Genomic DNA, 17833 nt, shown 5'->3' with positions numbered 1-17833 from the left:
GATTTAACCAGAAGATAAAAATGGAAAAGCTAGTGTGTTCTAAATTTTAAAAAAATATTCGTTTGTTTGTCAATATTATAGGAAATTCGAATTTTCCAATTAAAAATGTTCTTTTTGAAAATTCTATTATTTTTTCTAGTTTTCAAAGATATGATGACTTTATTGTTCTTTTGCCAGAAGGCATTCTTATTTATTTATCTGTTTTTTCAGGCAAAGCAACCCTAGGTTGACCTAACAGATTGCAAGGACTTGTCAGTTTACAATCCCTTATTTTTTTATGTTTTATGCCTACAGCACCTGGTCTTCTTAGGTGGTCTCTCATTTAAGTACTAACCAGGCCCTACTCTGCTTAGCTTCCGAGATCAGATGGGATCAGGCTTGTTTAGGGTGACATGGCCATAGACCAGAAGGCATTCTTTTTATTTTTATTTTATTTATTTTATTTTATTTTATATTATATTTTATTTTAAATTAAGTTTACTGGGGTAACATTGGTTAATACAATTATATAATTTTCAGGTGTACATTATAATTTGATATCTATATATTCTATTATGTGTTTACCACCCAAAGTCCAGTTTCCTTCAGATACTATATATTGGATCCCCTTTACCCATTTCACTCTCCACCTATCCCCTTATATTTAACCCCCTTTATCCTGTCTACCTCCTTCCTTTTTTCCCACCCTTTACGCTCTGATAACCACTAGTCTATAGTCCATGTCCATGAGTTTCTGTTTGTACTGTGAATAATGCCATTATAAACATCGATGTGCAAATATCTTTACAAATATGAGTTTTCAAGTCTTTGGGGTAAATACCCAGTAGAGGGATTGCTGGATCATATGGTAGATCATTTCTTTGTTTTTTGAGGAACCTCCATACTGTTTTCCATAGTGGCTGTACCAATTTGCAGTCCCACCAGCAGTGTATGAGGGTTCCTATTTCTCCACATCCTCACCAGGATTTGTTATTACTTGTCCTGTTGATTATAGCTATTTTAACAGGTATGAGATGGTATCTCATTGTGGTTTTGATTTGCATTTCCCTATAATAGCTAGCAATGTTAAGCGCATTTTCATATATTTGTTGGCCATTCATATGTCCCCTAGGGAGAAGTGTCTGTTCAGGTCCTCTGCCCATTTATTGATTGCATCATTCGTTTTTTTGTTGTTACTGAGTCATGTGAGCTCTTCGTATATTTGGGATATTAGGCCCTTATCAGAGGCATTGCTTGCAAATATATTTTCCCACTTGGATGCTTGTCCCTTTACCTTGTTGATGGTTTCTTTTGCTGAGCAGAAGCTTTTTAGTTTGATGTAGTCCCATTCATTTATTTTTGCTTTTACTTCCCTTGCTTTTGAGGTCAAATTCATAAAATCCTCTTTAAGTCCAAGGTCCTTGAGTTTAGTTTCTCTGTTTTCTTCTATGCCTTTTATTATTTGAGGTCTTATATTCAGGTCCTTAATCCATTTTAGTTAATTTTGGTATATGGTGATACACAACAGTCTAGTTTCATTCTTTTGCAGGTTGTTTTCCAGTTTTCCCAGCACCATTTATTGAAAAGGCTTCCCTTTCTCCACTGTATATTTTTGGCTTTTTTGGTGAAAATTATTTGCCTATATAAATATGGGTTTACTTCTGGACTTTTGATTCTGTTCCACTGGTTCATGTATCTAGTTTTCTGCCAATACCATGCTGTTTTGATTACTGTCGCTTTGTAGTATAATTTGAAGTCAGGCAGAGTGATGCCTCTAGCCTCATTCTTTTTTCTCAGGATGGCTTTCATATAAATCTGATGATTTTTTGTTCTATTTCTTTAAAAAATGCCAACGAGATTTTGATTGAGATTGCATTAAGTTTGTATAATGCTTTAGGTAATATGGTTATTTTAACTATGTTGATTCTTCCAATCCAAGAACACAGAATATCTTTCCATTTTTTTATATCTTCTTCGATTTCTTTTAATAGTTTTCATTATTTAAGTCCTTCACATGTTTCATTAAATATATTCCTACGTATTTTATTCTTTTAGTTGCAGTTGCAAAAGGAATTATTTTTTCTACTTCTTTTTCTGACACTTAATTATTAGAGCATAGGAACGCGATAGATTTTCCAACGTTAATTTTGTATCCAGAAACTTTACTGTATTTGCTTATTGTTTCTAGTAGTGTTCTTGTAGAACCTTTAGGGTTTTCTGTATAAAGAATCATGTTATCCACAAATAGTGACAGTTTGATTTTTTTGTTTCCTATTTGGATGCCTTTTATATCTTTTGTCTGATTTCGCTCACTAGAACCTCCAATGTTATATTGAATAACAGTGGCAATAGTAGATAGCCTTGCCTTGTTTGCTGAACTTAGAGAGAAAGCTTTTAGTTTTCATCATTAAGTATAATGTTGACTGAAGGTTTGTCATATATGGCCTTTATTATGTTAAGGTACTTTTCTTCTATACCAATTTTGTTAAGTGTTTTGATCATAAATGGATGCTGCATCTTGTCAAAGGCTTTTTCTGCATCTATTGATATGGTTATATGATTCTTATTTTTAATTTATGTGGTGTATCACATTAATTGATTTGTATATGTCGAACCATCCCTGTTCCCCTGGGTTGAAGCCCCCATGATTGTGGTGTATAATCTTTTTAATATGTTGCTGTATTCAGTTTGCTAGTTTCTTATTTAGGTTTTTTGCATCTGTGTTCATGAGAGAGATTGGTTGTAGTTTTTTTGTGTGTGTTATCTTTATCACGTTTTGGTATCAGATTAATATTGGCTTCATAAAATGAGTTGGGAAGTACTGCATCCTCTTCAATTTTTTGGAAGAGTTTGAGGAGAATAGGTATTAAATCTTTGAACATTTGGTAGAACTCACTGGTGAAGCCATCTGGTCCTGGACTTTTACTTTTTGGTAGGTTTTTGATGATTGTTTCTATTTCCATACTGCTGATCGGTCTATTTAGATTTTCCAGTTCTTGCTTCAGTCTAGGAAGGTTGCATTTTTCTAAGTACTTGTTCATTTCTTCTAGGTTATTAAATTGGATGTCATATACTTTTTCATAGTATTATTGTATGATGCTTTGTATTTCTGTGATCTCAGGCATAATTTCCCCTTTCATCCCTAATTTTATTTGTGTCCCTTCTCTTTTTTCTTTAGTGAGTCTAGCCAGGGATTTGTCAATTTTATTAAACCTCTCAAAGAACCAGCTGTTTGTTTCATTTATTTTTTCTAATTTTTTTTTTGTTTTCGATTTTATTTATTTCTGCTCTAATTTTGATGATTTCTTTCCTTTTGCTGACTTTAGGCTTCATTTGTTCTTCCTTTTCTCGTTTTTTTAAGATGAAGCGTTAGGTTGTTTATTTGGGCTCATTCCTATTTTTGGAGATAGGCCTGTAATGATATGAACTTTCCTCTTTTGATCACTTTTTTTGTGTCTCAAAAGTTTTGATATAATGTACAATCGTTATCATTTGTTTTTATGTATCTCTTGATTTCTCTTTTTATTTCTTCCCTGACCCAGTTATTCTTCAGTAGTATGTTGTTTAATCTCCATGTATTTGTGGTTCTTCCTGATTTCTTTTTGCAGTTGATATCTAGTTTCAAAGCATTATCATCAGAGAATATGGTTGGTATGATTTCCACCCTCTTATATTTGTTGAGGCTATCTCTGTGTCCCAGTGTGTGGTTGATTCTTGAGAATGTTCCATGTGCACTAGAAAAGAATGTATAAGCAGCTGTTTTGAGATGGAAGGCTCTGTACATATCAATTATGTCCAGTTGGTCTAATGTGTCATTTAAGGATGTTATTTCCTTATTGATTTTCTGTTTGGATGATCTGTCCATATCCGACAGTGCAGTATTTAGGTCCCCTACTACGATAGTGTTGTGGCCTGTTTCTCCCTTTACTTCTGCTAGTAATTGCTTTACATATTTCGGGGCTCCCTGATTGAGAGCATAGATATTAATAAGTGTTATGTCTTCTTGGTACATGATTCCCTTTATCATTACGAAGTGTCTCTCAGTGTCTTTCTTTATCTTTTTTATTTTGAAGTCTATTTCATCTGATTTTAGTACTGCTACTCCTGCTTTTCTCTGAATGCCATTTGCTTGAAATATCATTTTCTACCCTTTCATTTTGAGTCTACAGATGTTTTTGGAGGTGAGATGTGTCTCCTGGAGGCAGCATATGGCTGGGTTTTGTTTTTTGATCCATTCTGCAACTCTGCCTTTTTATTGGTGAGTTCAGTCCATTTACATTTAGGGTGATTATTGAAATATAAAGTCTTCTTATAGCCATTTTATCTTTTGCTTTCTGATAGCTCAGTGTTTCCATTGCTTCCTTGTCTTTGTGTTTCTGTTTTCTTTATTTTGGTTGGCTTTTGTGAGTTTTGCCTCTGGTTCTTGTTTTATGTTATATACTTCACTTCTGAATCTTCTGTGTGTGGTTGCCATTACAAATATGTTCAGCTTATTGTTTCAAGGGGAAAGATCTGGAGATGTCTCTCACTCCACCATGTTTCTGCTCAATCCTCCAGAAGGCATTCTAATTTCTTATGAGCTATGTATATTTAAGCAAATGTTAGGGAACTTTCAGTTTGACTGCAGAAAATTTTTATAGCTGGACCTTTAAAATTGTTGGACTTTTCTAAAGTGATGTCAATAACTTTTATTTATTGGCCATTCATCTTTTTCTTCTGCAAAATAGCACTCATGCCTTTTTGTCATTTTTTTTCTTTTCTAATATGTCTTAAAGATTTTTATTTATTCTGGATACATATCCTTTGGCATTTCCACTTGGAAAATTTTCTTCTTTCTTTTTACAAATCTTACAATCAAATGCTTTATGGTATCTCTAGCCTTTTGCTGAAATTAAATTTTAATTCTAATTAAATTTACTGTTTTTTTCTATATCATTTATAATTTTTGTATGTTGTTTAATAATTTTCGGCATGCAGAATTTATCAAGGTGTACAATTTAGCTAAGGTTTCCTCATAGACCTATAATTGAGGGACAAAGGTGAATATAAATAGGAGAGGGAAGGTGGTCAGGGAAGAAAATGTGACAGTGGCAAGAGAATTGGTTGAAAGGAAACAATATAGGTGAGAAAGCCACAAACTCCAAGCGCTGTGGCTTTGAGTTCTACGCCTTAACCTTTTTATGTCACCTAAGTTGTCCATTAGCCTTTGCGACTATCATCCACCTTACTATTTCATATTTAATTAGAGTGTACATGTGCTGGACTATATGTTAAAATAATGAATGACTGCAAGGTGTGCCCCTAACAGTGGCTATAGCCTAAATTCTAGTGGGAAAATGACACATCAGATTAGCCTTCAATGAAGTTAACAAATCCTCAAAGCAACTCTAAAAGAACTCTTTATCTTTGGAATCTCATTTTATTTCCTCTTCTTTATAGGACTAGGGCACCCATTACATTCATACAAGTAAACACTGGAGAAGTTTTGTGATGTGAGAGCCATATAGTAACCCAGAACTCGTCTTTGTAAATAGAAAGATGAAGATACTGAAGTCCAAAGAAGTGAAGTGACTTCGGGTATGTATTCACTCAAAAACTGTGTACTGAGTGCCTGACAGTGCCTTATACTCTGATATGACTCAGATACTAATTACTGAGGTGGAAAGATAAGAATCCTACCTTGGTGGACCTTAAAATTTAGTTGCGGAAACATACAATAAAATAGTAAACTTTTTCTATATATGTAATTTCTAGTCAATGCTATAGAGTAGCAAAATGCTATAGAGGAACAAAAGTATTGCTTTAGGCATTGTTCTAGAAAATGTACTGTTCCTATCTCAAGTCTGAGTCCTCACTGCTCTACTCAGTTCTTTGTTATTACCTGCATAGAGTTTCTTTGTTGCTTAGGAAGATTTACACTCATCACTTCCTACAGGACTGCTCTGATGGTCCACTTTCTGGTCCTACTATGCTATGAGTCTAGTATCAGTCCCCAGACGTTGCTGATACAGATCCACCTGTTGCTAGCTGAATCTTCATTAAAATATATATATCATACATTCCACTTAAAAAAAGAAGCATGAGAACCAATCTTACCTGTATTAAAATATAAGATCCTTAAACACAAGAATATTAAAGCTTTGCATCCTGACATATAGCTCGGTATCATAGAATTCAGTAAATATAATTTAAATGAAAAAAATCTTAGTACATAAAGGCAATTAGGATAAGCTCATGATGTATATAAAGTCAGCTAGTCTAGAAACCTCTGATTTTCAGCATGAACAAAGGTGATTATAGACAAGCATGTCTGAGAAATAAGCCTAAATATTGAAGAAGGTAGGGAAAGCTCTGTATCCAATGATTTTATAGTTTAATTCTTAAGATACAGTGCCAAAAGTAATTTGTATTTTAGATTAGAGGTTTGTGAATTTATTCTTTATGCTTTCAATAGAAAAATGTTCTATTTTGGAATTTTGTTCAGGAGAATTACTTATTTATTTATGTTCTTCGGAAGAAGACAAAGAGAATGCAATTTTAATTTCCATTGCTTGATTTTATTACATTAATTGAAAGTACAACAAAAATCTCATTTTAGATAGGTACTGTCTAATTTCTTTATTTCTTTATTATTCTTCTTCTTCATATTTCTTTTATTGAGGAGAAAAAAGTAGAAAAAATGCTCACCATTATTTTATAAGAAAAATATAAATACTTCTCTCTCTCGCTAAGCTTCTGACCAGTGCCCACAAGAAAGATTCTTTTAGGCACAGAGAATACTCCACAGAAGTATTAAAAGAAGGGAAAGAAGCCACAATGGAAATATCATGCATTAACAATTGCAGGTGAGAAAATACAGAATTGCTGGGATACCCTAACACACGAATGCACGATCCAGGTGACTTTGGCCATGAGCATGATCTGGTCCTTCAAAGATTTGAGGCCTGTGGGACATATTGTAAATCTCAGGCCTGTCATAATACTGTGACTTTTGGATGCAATTGTTTTAAACTGAAAATGGCGTTGATCTTTCCCTAGGGCCATTTAGAAAAGTGTAAGGGTACCACCCCTGACAGTTCCTAGTTGGGGATGGGTTAGCCAAGCATCCTGCATGATAAAGAATTTTCTCTAACCCGAAGTGGCAAAAGTGTTGATTGAGAAAAGCATGTATTTCATCCCAGAATTGAGGAAGAAGGGAGCTGATGTTATTATTGGCTCTGGTTATAAAAATTAAAGAAAGAACTTTCAAGTTTTTTTCACATCCAGTGCAGCCCAGGAGACTGAAAGGAAAAAGGGATTTAAGAAATAACTTGTCTCCCAATTAAAGAATGGTCTTGAAAGAGTCCTTGAACTGCATATTTTAGAAGATTATGTTAACACTCCACTAAAGAAACCGTATTACAAGGAGCAACAGGAACCTAGATGTCAATGTATGTGCTTCTACATCAATTTCATCATACCTACTGACTACGAAATCATAGGAAGCTCAAACTAGACCATGTTCTTCCCTCATTTTACAGAGAAGAAATCCTGGGACTAACATGTTAAATATCTTGTGTATATTTAATAACTGAGGAAATAGATCCAACACTTATATTCCATAAGATTCATGACTGTTAGCCACATATAACAATTGGACAATATTTGACATTTTTAACAAAGATGAGTAGGTTGTATGTGGAGTGTGTGTGTGTGTGTGTGTGTGTGTAGGGGCATGGTGGAAGTATATGGAAATCCAACCTTTTTTTTTGTAGAATAATTATTATTTTCCTTAATTTTAATTTATGATTCTTAAACTTCTTATATTCATTGCTAACTACACTGTTCTTTAACTTTTTTGTTCTATGGACATAATTCTTAAATAACTCAAATCTTTTCCAAAAACAATGAATAAAAATATCCAGTATTTTATGAATGTTGTTTGTGAGTGATAATCTTCCATCTTCTCTAAATAAGTACTTTGGAAAATAACATTTAAAGAGTCATATAAGCCTTTAGAATTGTTCTTTGTGAAGCTAATTTTGTAGTATTTGTAATGTTTGTTATTTCTGATATATTAAACCTAAAAAAAAAAGGAAATGGTTTCTTTGCTATTACTCCCAGAATAAAGAGGGAATGTAGACAGCAAGAAAAATAAATTAAAGCCCATGGGTGCTTCCTCCTCAGCATATAAAAGCCTAACACTGTAAACACCTATGTCTAAGAATACATTTAAATACATCAATAGAGAAATGTTCAGGTAATTAATAAGGGTCACTAATTTCTCCAGTCCTGCTATAAGGCGAAAAATGAGTAGCTGAATCTAGATTGTGAAGATAAGCCACAGGGAAGTAGAAATGTTTGTCACCTAAAAATAATCATTAGAACATATGATTTAAGTAAGAGTATAAAATGATTGAAAGCTAAAACCAAATGCTATTTTCTTTTCTGCTTTGGAAACCTGTGACTAATCTTACTAAAATATAAATTATTTTAAAAGAAAATGTGGGATTAAGGAAAAGTAGTTATTGAGTGTTGTCTATTAGATCACATTTTGTTGCAAGGAACTACAATACTATGAATATAGATGGTGATTCTGATTTTGTTTCCATTATGAAGCTTTGGAAGTTGCAAACTGCTATTATACACTTTTGTAGCTTTCTTCACTGCCCTAGGTAGGCACTTAGAGATTTTTTGAGTGCTATCATTTCTAGGTGTTTCTTAATCATAAAACCTATGTGGGAATCTACCATGCAATTTGTGATACTAAGGTTTATTTTTGAATGGTTCAGTCAAATGAAAAGACATTGCATTTACATAAAATGATAAATACCCAAGTAAGTAGCAATGTTAATCCACAATGAAGTGTGTAGCATAGATCAGAGTTCTGCAGGGGTTCAGAGGAGGAGAGAAGAGCTAAACTTAGTCTCTATAATATATACATATTCTTTTAGATACAGGAGAGGATGGTGTTAGCCAGAGCTCCCCATCGAATTGTGTAGGTGTTATAATTGGTGTTCTTCAGGAGAAAGGTCAGTAATACTTGGTGACACCATATAACAGAATTGAGTTATCATCCCCTGGGCTTTTTCAACCTTCAAATATAGTAATAGGAGTCTCTTAAGTAGAAATAGACTAAACTGAATATAACTACTTACAGCCGAGCAGTTCCCAGAAGACGGACCCAGAAAGTTCAAAGCCAACTGCAATCAAGAGGTATGATACCACTTGAATGAAAAAACAAACAAACAAACAACTGAAAAAGACTTAAAAGCAAATATCAAGTTCATTCATTCATCAGTGGGCACTTAAATTGTTTCCTTCCATGTCTTGGCTATTGTAAACAATGTCGCTAGGAATATGGGGGTGCAGATAGCTTTTCAAGTTAGTTATATTTATTTTTAGAGGTTAAATACATGAAAGTAGAATAACTGAGTCATGTGGTAGTTCTAGTTTTAATTTTTTATGGAATCTGCGCATTATTTTCCACAGTGGCTACACCAATTTACATTTCCAATAACAATGCACAAAGGTTTTTTTTTTTCTCCACATCTTTGCCAATGGGTGTCATCACTTGTATTATCAGTAGTAGTTATTCTAACAGGTTTGAGGTGACATCTCATTGTGGTTTTGATTTACATTTACTTTTTGCATTTCTGGTAATGTTTTGTATTTTACTCTTATTTGTTTTGTAGTCTAATGATTATTTTCATCTGACAAATATTCTTACTTCCCTGTTGTTTATTTTTGTAATCTAGATTCAGCTACTATGTTTCTTAAAATTCAAGACCATGTCAATTAGTAATTTTCATGCTTTAAAAGATGCGCTAAATGTAGAGATGATAAATATCCAATCTAATGACAATAAAAATATTAAACTCCAACAAAAAGTATAAACCTGATACTTCAGAGTTCAGTCATTAATTCTCATGTCCTTATAATATCCTATTAGAGCATCTATATTCTGACACCAACTGTTGTACTGAGGTACAATCCAGTACACCTAGTACTAGTGTTAGAATCCACAGGTTTAATGGCATGGTCCTACAAGACGGGTCCTACTTCAGATGCCAGCCACATGTAGGATCCTTATGTGCTTGCACTTCTGATCAACTGGCTACAAAATTGAGGGTTTCCAGGATACATCTCAGGTTTGATAATTCACTAGAATGAATCACAGAACTCACAACACTCCCATCACACTATACATACCATTTAATAACTCTTATTCATATTCTTATATGTATTTGTCTCTTTTAATGATTCTTTCCTTGACTTTTGGCAAAATTCATCATTCTGTTCTATTTTTGAACCTAGTCTAGATGTCTTCTATTAGGCATTTTGTTATAATTGTAGTTTAACTGCATGTGTCTCAATACATTTTTGCCTCCTTGAAAACAGAACTTGGACGTCGTTCCATAGTGTAGAGGTTAGCATGTCTGCTTTACATGCAGAAGGTCCTGGGTTCGCACCCCAGTGGAGCCATGGTCCATGGTCTACGGCCATGCCATCCTGTACAAGCCCGATGTCTGATCTCAGAAGCTAAACAGGGTCAGGCTTGGTTAGTACTTGAATGGGAGACTACCTAGGAAGACCAGGTGCTGTAGGCATAAATAATAATAATCATAAATAATAATAAAAAAAGAAAACAAGACTTAGGCCACTTTTTGCTCTTTACCTTCTATAGACCAGTTCTACTGTGTCTTTCACATACAGGAGACAAACATACATGCACACACACGCATGTCTGTATATCCGTATATATATATAAATACATGTGTGCATGCATATATGTGTGTGTACAATGTACATGAGCTTGAACTAGAAGAGTTTTCTAATCGATTATGAAGTCCAACTATGTCTACTTTCTTGCTATTTTCCTAATTTCTCTTTCTCTTGCTATTGATCACTTACATGAAATACAGAAGATAAAAGAGATATTTCCCTCCTAAATGTTTTGCAACACTTGCAATGCCTATGAATTAGAAGTTTAGTCTCCACAACCAAGAATAACAATATCTAATAGGTTCTAATAGAGGCACATTGATTTTTGTGAAACTGGGGAAAGAAAATATTCTGAGGGTGATTGCAGTGTAGAAATCCTCTATTTTTCCTGAAATAACTTCTCTCTTTTATTTTTTCTTTGGACCCATACTCTCTTCCCTTTAAGATAATGAAGATGTAGAAAAAATTAATTAAGGTCTTTTAATTTCAGTTTCCACATCTAATAAAATGACCTTATCACTATTGATGTTGATACGCAAGATTGAAAGAGGTACAGTTCCTCACATGTGGATTAAGTTTATGGCAAGCTCTTGCACTGAAGTTTGTTTCATAAAATGCAAATGCATTGTACAAGTAACCAATTTTCTTTCCTTGCATATTCCTTAACAGCCTGAAAAAGATTTTGGCACCCCAAAATATGACCACCTGACTGATTTTCAACAACTAATTAAATGAAGACCCATCAAAGATATTCATATACTGCTGAGTTAAGCAATTCAGTGAAAAAAAAAAAAGTGAAAGTACACTTCGAAATAAAAGAAAGAACAAAGGGAAAAAGAGAAACAGAAACATTATCCTGTTTAAAAATTGCTTGTCCCACAGAATGGCAACCCCAATATTATATCATTCACCCATACTCTGATGGCCTGTACTATTAATCACCTTCTGAGCATATAGGTGTTCATATTAAAGTGAGTTTTGGGGAAGGGTCGGTGAGGCAAGGGTCATAATTTTTCAAGAATGACCAACTTTCACTTTTCTAAGTGCTTTGAAGCTGAGTAGAAAATTTATATGAGAAATTATCTTTATCGGAGAGAGCACTTGGCATCAAATTTACTGTTGAAAAATTACAGAGAATCAACTTCTTATCTATTGGGACTCTTAATAGATATCTGATTCTGTTGTAGCACATCATTAATGAGTCTGCAAGAAATACAACATGGACATATCTTTCCCTGAAGTAATTAAAATACCAATGTACTAGATACACGTAAGCTACTAGGTGGGTGATCTTATCAAGCTTGACAATGTATCTTTCAAAATATTTTTTTCTTAAATTAACTAATCTTAAAATTTCAAGTTTTGATAAGATTCTACCAATAAAAAAGCAATGCACATGGAAGTGGATTACTGCATGCAACCTGGTATATCTATTAAATGAAAGTGGAAATGAGAGGAGAATGTATGTGACAAACTCAAATGTCCTACAATCTTCTAACATTCCTTATATACAAAAGGGAAATGGCCATAAAATATTTTTTAATGAATAACTGGTTGGGTTTTCACCTACAATTCTGAAATCTCTAACACTATATCAAATATTTTACATTCACATTGAAGCATTAAAATTAATGTATCTAATCAAATGCCATCTGACTAAAATTTCTTTAATTTAGCCTCTGTTCCAGAAGCTTAATATCAATCATAGATTACTGTTAATTAATGTACTTCATTTTTAAAAATGGTTTTAGGATTACAGAAAAATTGAATAGAATATAAAATTCCTATATACATGTTTTCCCACACTGTTTACTCCATTATTAACATCTTGCATTAGTGTGGTAGATGTTACAATTGACCAAGATTGATATGTATTATTAACTAAAGTCTATAGCTTACATTAGGGTTCACTTTGTGTTGTAATTTCATGAGTTTCGGCAAGTACATAATATCATATGTCCATCATTATGGTATCATGCAAAATAGTTCTACTACCCTGAAAATGCCTTGTGCTCTACCTATTCATTCCCAACCCCTTCCCATCAAAACCTCTGACTACCACTAAACATTTTACTTTCTATAGTTTTGGCTTTTCTAGCATGTAATATAGTTTGAATCATATAATATGAAGCCTTTTCAGACTGGCCTCTTTCATTTAGCAACATGTATTTAAATTTCCTTCATATCTTTTTATGGCTAGATAGTTCATTTCTTTTTATTGTTAAATAATATTTCATTGTAGGGATGTACCACAGTTTTTTTAGTCCATTCATCTATTGGAGGACATCACGGTTTCCTAAAGTACTGGGAGTAATATAAAAAGTTGCTGCAAACATTTCTGTTCAGGCTATTGTATGATAATTTTTAACTAATTTGTTAAATACCTGGGACACAATTGTTGGATCATATTCTGAGACTATGTATAGTTTTCTAAAGACTGCCGAACTATCTTTTTTTTTTTTTCTTTTTCAATAGCAGTAAATGAGAATAACTTTTGCTCCACATTCTCACTAGGACTTGGTGTATTAGAATTTTGGACTTTAGCCATTCTAATAAGTTTATAGTAGTATCTCATTATTTTATTTATTATTATTTATTTTCTATTTGTTATTTAGTTATTAGGTTTTTTTGTCTATTGAAATATAATAGACAATTAGTTGCTTGTATTTACATTGTACAATTCAATTAGTTTTTTTCACTTACAGTTGCATATAATAATATACCAGTTTCAATTGTATAGCATAGAGATCAGAGATCCACATAACTAACAAAGTGATCACCCTTTGAAGGTTAAATCTAGTAACCTTCTTCCCCCTTATATATTTATTACAACATTGTTAACCATCTTAATATTTTTTTTTATGTTTTAGTTATAGTTGGCATACAATACTATATTATACAGCATAGTTATTAGGCATCTATATAACTCACAAAGTAATCACCCTAATAAATCTAGTGCCCTCGTGATATTGTATATAGCTATTACAATACTATTTGTTGTATTCCTTATGCTGTACTTTCTATCTCCATAACTGTTTTGTAACTACCAAACTACTTCTTAATCTCTTCCCCATTTTTTCATTGATTCCCCTAACCTCTTCCTATCTGGTAACCCTCAAAGTATTGTCTGTATCTATGAGTTTGTTTCTGTTTTTTGCTTGTTTGTTTGTTTTGTTCTTTATGTTTCACATATACATGCAATAATATGGCATTTGTCTTCCTCTGTCTGACTTACTACACTCAGCACACTACCCTGTAGGTCCATTATAAAATATCTTTTCCCATCCCATTAATTTTAGTTTGTGTTTGTCTTTTAATCTGAAGTGGGTCTCTTGTAGACAGCATATGTAAAGGTCTTGTTTTCTTCTCCATTCAGCCACCCTATCTTTTGATTGGACCATTTAATTCTTTTTCATTTGAAGTGCTTATTGAAAGATATGTAGCAATCTTCATTCTTTATTTAGACTTTTGATACATATCTTTTTTTTCTTAAAGAAGTCCCTCCAACATTCCTTGTAATACTGGCTTGGTGGTAAAGAACTTCTTTAGCTTTTTTTTTTTTTTTTTTGTCTGGGAAGCTCTTTATCTGTCCTTTGATCCTAAATGGTAGCTGTGCTTAGTAAGTAATCTTGGTTGTAGGTCCTGGGTTTTCATCACTTTGAATATAAGTGTGCCAATCCCTTTTGGCCTGCAAAGTTTTTGTTTGGAAATCAACTGACAGTCTTATGTGAGCTTCCCTGTAGGTAACTAAGTGTTTTTCTCTTGTCACTTTTAAGATTCTTTCTTTGTCTTTAACCTCTGACATTTTAATTATGCTGTGTCTTGGTGTGGGCCTCTTTGGGTTCATTGTGTTTGGGACCCTCTGAACTTTCTGGGATTGTATGTCTATTTCCTTCACCAGGTTAAGAAAGTTTTCCACCATTATTTCTTGACATAGATTTTCAATTCCTTGCTCTCTCCCTTCTCCTTCTGGTATCCCTATAACGTGAATGTTATTATGCTTGATGTTGTTCCAGAGCCTTCTTAAACTATCTTCATTTTTTTAAATTATTTTTTCTTGTTGCTGTTCTGATTGGCTATTCTCTCCTATCCCATCCCCTATGTCACTGATTCACTCCTCTGTTTCATCCCTTCTGTTTATTCCCTCTAATGTACTCTTCATCTCAGATATTTTATTATTTATTTCTGACTGGATTCCTATTATGTTTTCCATCTCTATTGTTATGTTTTCCATCTCCTTGTAAAAGTTTTCACTGAGTTCATCTACTCTTCTCCTAAGTTCCTTGAGCATCCTTATAACAAGTGTTTTGAACTCTGCATCTGGTATATTGTTTTTCTTCATTTTGTTGAACTCTTTCTCTGGAGCTTTGTTCTGTTCTTTCAAGCGGGACCTGCTTCTTTGTTTCCTCCATTTTGGCTGCTTCCCTGTGTCTGTTTCTATGTATTAAGTAGGGCTCTTAAGTCTCCCAGTCTTAGTAGAGTGGCTTTATTTAGTAGGTGTGCTGTGGGGCCCAGTGGTACAGTCCAGGAAGGGGCCACCGAGTAAGAGTCACTAAGCAATCCACATATGGCTGCCACATATGCTGGGCTTATAGGTGCCCCAGGAGGCCAAGTCGAGAACCAGGGCTGGCTGCTGCTAGTGCAGGGCCTGGGGATAGTATAGGGCACACCAAGATCAGATATTGCTTCTTTGGTTTTTGGGGGCTTTTGAGAGATTTTCTGACAGTTCACAGCGGGAGCCAAGACAATCTGTTTGTATGGAATAAACCACTGGAGGCAGCTTGGGTGGGCCCATATGTCAGGAGAGGTGGAGTCTCAGGGAATCCCCTGGGCAGAGCGACCTGTATTATCCAGGCAGATGGAGACTGTGTCTGCTGGCTGGGAGTGGCACAGGCTAAACAAAGAAACAATGGTTTGTGCCTGCTCCTCTGTCCAGCAGAAAGCCGCCCCTCCAGCCCTCACCCTGAAGCCAGACAGTTCAGTGCCCCCCAGTATGTCCCTGGCACCCCTCAAGCAGCTGCCTCAGCACTGGAGCTCAGAGCGAGCGAGTCCATCAGTAGGTAAGGCCAGGCATGGGCCCTTTAAGAGGAAGGTCTCTGCTTCCCACAGCCCTCCATCTCACTTCACTGCAATCTCTGCTGGTTTGCACAGCCATAGGTTGTGAGGACTTCTCTTCTGGGCACTGGAACCCAGTCTGGGGAACCCAGTGTACGTTAGGGACCTTCACTGCTCAGGTCGGGATGAGGGCTCTACAGCCAAGATGATCCTTCCAATTCTCTATTGCCACACACAGTTGTGGGACTGGGCCTTTTTGCATCTCTGTACCTCCTACAATTTTGAGGTGACTTGTTATTTTTGTCCCTAGTTGTAGGATTTCTGTTCAGCCAGGCCTCAGGTGACTCTCCAGTACTCTCTCATTGTTATTTTAATTCACAATTCTCTAATGCACATGAAGTTGAGCATTATTTTATGTTTGTTTATCATTTTAATATCTTCTTGATGAAGACCTTTTGCTCATTTTAATTTGGATTGCTTGTTTTCTTATTATGGATTTTTAAGAGTTCTGTGTATTATGGGAGTGAAACGAAAATCATTTTTAATGAAGTTCAATTTATCAATTTTTCTTTTATGGATTATGCTTCGGAGTTATATTGAAAAAGTCACCACGAAACAAATGATCACTTACATTTTCTCCTGCACTATCTTCTAAAAATTTTATGATTTTGCATTTTACATTTAGATCTAAGATTCATTTTGTTTTAATTTTTAACACTTAATGTCTGTGTCTAAAGTTATATTTTGACGTGTGGATGTCTAATTGTTATAGCAGCATTTGTTGAAAGATTATTCTTTTTCCATTGAATTGTCTTTGCTCCTTTGTGTGGGTCTCTTTCTGGGCATGCTATTCGATTCAAGTGATCTAACCACTAGACAGAAATATATGCATTTCGTATGTCTTTTTAAAAAATCAGATTTTGTTTGCATTAATTTTTTTTGTATTATCCTCTTATTTTTAGTTGTTTGTGCTCTTTAGTATTTCTTTTATTTTACTTGCTTAAAAAGAAACTTCTCCTTTTCTAATTTCTTGAGATAGAAGCTTATATAATTGATTTGAAGTCTTCCATCTTTTAAATATTAGCTTTAATATTCAGGAAAAGGGAAGATGCTTAAAAACTACACAGAAGACAATAGTAAATAGTCTCAAAATTGTCTCTTTTACTGTAAACGCACTATAACAACACATATACTTCATTTCATTTTTTTAATGTAGTTTTTCTGATTCAAGCTGGTTTTGCCTGGGTAATGGCATTATGACTCACTTGTTTTTTTCACTCATTCTCTAACTTTTTTATGCCTGATCCTTTAATTATTAAATCTTAGGACATAAAATTTGTCAAGCCTCAGGTCTATAGCCATGAGACAATAAGTTTTGGTTACACTAAAGATAGTATCTTAGCCTTATATGTGTTTCAGCTCCAAGTCCATTGAGGCAGAACAACCCCACTGGCCACGGGATCAGACAGGATGGCACCAGGTTGATTCCTGAACTAAACACAGTGATTGATTACCCCAGTCCCATCCAATCGTCCAGTCAAATAGTGCCCATGCCCCCAACTCCCTTAGTTTTCATAACTACTAGTTTTTCCCTATATAATCTGCATTCATGAGAAGGCCAATGGCCAGGTTGTTGAGAGCGTTAGCTCTCCTGTGTCTCTGAAACTTGCAACTTCTTAAAATCAGCCTTGCTTTCTTCGCTGCAAAACCTGCACGTATCTCTTTTTTGATTCAGACACATGCAGGCAGATAGCCCCCTTTTGCTCTGATAACATTACCTCTATGTCAATCTGTAGTTGTTTTTAATGAACATTTGTTTTCCCCTTTTTTTGTGGCCTTTCCAGCATCAATTTCCCCTACCAATGGTATCGGCCCCCTGATTTTACCATGGCAAATCAGTTTGTAAGACTAACGATAAGGCACTCTTTTCTCAGCCAAGATGACACAATATTTGCTCATTAGTTTGCTCAACCAATCCTTATTAAGCTGAAACTAAATCCCAGACACTGACAGGCACTGGAGATCTAGTAGTAAACCAAACAAGAAAGATTTTTCCCTTATTGCACATACATTCTAATGTGGGATTCAGATATAA

The 17833-nt window shown here is 34.4% G+C and overlaps 1 pseudogene; it reads right to left on the bottom strand.

The window, feature by feature from the left end:
* Positions 1-285: 285 nt before the first annotated feature.
* LOC120594650 (uncharacterized) lies at positions 286-404 on the bottom strand (annotated as a pseudogene).
* Positions 405-17833: the final 17429 nt, after the last annotated feature.

Source organism: Pteropus medius, unplaced genomic scaffold (assembly GCF_902729225.1).
Source record: "Pteropus medius unplaced genomic scaffold, Ma_sr-lr_union100, whole genome shotgun sequence".
Classification (NCBI taxonomy): domain Eukaryota; kingdom Metazoa; phylum Chordata; class Mammalia; order Chiroptera; family Pteropodidae; genus Pteropus; species Pteropus medius.
The sequence above is the reverse complement of the archived record's forward strand: the minus strand, read 5'-3'. Positions and strand labels throughout refer to the sequence as shown.